Source organism: Typopeltis vanoorti, chromosome 11 (genome assembly GCF_054136105.1).
Source record: "Typopeltis vanoorti isolate ZY-2024b chromosome 11, IOZ_Tvanoo_1.0, whole genome shotgun sequence".
NCBI lineage: Eukaryota > Metazoa > Arthropoda > Arachnida > Uropygi > Thelyphonidae > Typopeltis > Typopeltis vanoorti.
The window spans coordinates 134,733,749-134,735,060 of record NC_143559.1 but is presented as its reverse complement, the minus strand read 5'-3'; the positions used below and the strand labels follow the sequence as shown (position 1 = coordinate 134,735,060).

The window sequence follows — 1,312 nt, the reverse complement described above, 5'->3', positions numbered from 1 at the left end:
GTCAGCCTCAGGAAAGCTTCCAACCATGAACTGGGGATCTGATGATGAACATCTCTCGGAAGAAGACTTTAAGGAGAACACCCCTAATCCACCATCATGGAGCAGCATCGTCGCCCAAGGTATAAAAAAACGACCTGGCAGTATAAAACAAAGTAAAGGGAAAAAAACCAGACAGGATAAAGAGACGTCCTCCGAAGAAGAGGATGACCTAGAACCTATGTATTTCCCGCTAAAAGTAAACCGTGTAGACAAATTATGCAATGTAATAGACACTCAAGGTACACCCTACATCGTCACCAAGGATCACCAGACCTACGGATTCAGTTGGGGAGCATCATCATTCCCCAACATTAAAAGAATAACCAAGAACCAGTTAAAGTCCATCCCAGAACTGTCTGATGCAGGCATTGCAGAGGTCTACAGGGCTATCACCGCATTGGCCAACCTTGATGAGCGGGAATTGATAGAAAGGCTTCTGTCCCTAAAGATATAGGAAGAAACACCCTGTTAACAAAGTTGGCTACACTTTGCCAATACCATTAAACCAAAATTTTAAAATACAAATTTTTTGGAATATTTCTAATCTAATGCCTAGGAAGTATATAATTGAGGCAATCAGCACCATAGTTTACTGTTAGTTTACATTAGCTGGTCCACTGCGCCATGGAGAGAGGTTTCATACTTCCCTCTAAAAGCAGAGTCAGGCAAAATTTTTAAAGTTTTAAGTTTACCCCCACCTCGGGCTTTTTAGCCCGCAAACATAAATGATGACGGGTAACACCGTGTACACTCTTAAAGTGTTCGGTACTCGGCTGATCTGTTCTTATCAGCTTAATATCTGATACGGAGGTCCATCGGACCCCAAGATGTTAAACTGATTTTTGGAACTCGGCGGAATGCTCGGGGCTCGCTCCACGTCTGCCACGAGTTGCTCTGGCCTTGCACTACCTCCAGAGTCGGCTCATTATATCGAAACCAAAAAGAAGGCGGGCTGATCACACCGGCCCCCATACAGAGCGGAGTGAGTCTTCTGCCCGGCTATCTTTGCGACCCGGTTCCAGGATGCTTCTTCCAAGATGAAGGGCAGCCACTCCAAAACACGTCGCAAAACTTTCGACGTCGCTGTTATCTTTATGACCCGGGTCGAGCCCGGTTCCTGTGAGACGAAGGGAAGCCACTCCAAACACACCGCAAGAATTTCGACGTCACGTGACTCATAAGAGTTGTGCTCGCTACTACACGAAAAGACCAAAATATTGCAACATTGCAAAAATCATCACTTGTCCAAATCAGAACAATTGCAAATATTTCC

At 45.1% G+C, this 1,312-nt stretch overlaps 1 non-coding gene across 1 annotated transcript; it reads left to right on the top strand.

Annotated features, from left to right (window-relative positions):
- Positions 1-774: 774 nt before the first annotated feature.
- LOC150102076 (U2 spliceosomal RNA) lies at positions 775-970 on the top strand. The gene has a single exon (XR_016549104.1). It is a non-coding gene; the product is annotated as a U2 spliceosomal RNA (small nuclear RNA).
- Positions 971-1,312: the final 342 nt, after the last annotated feature.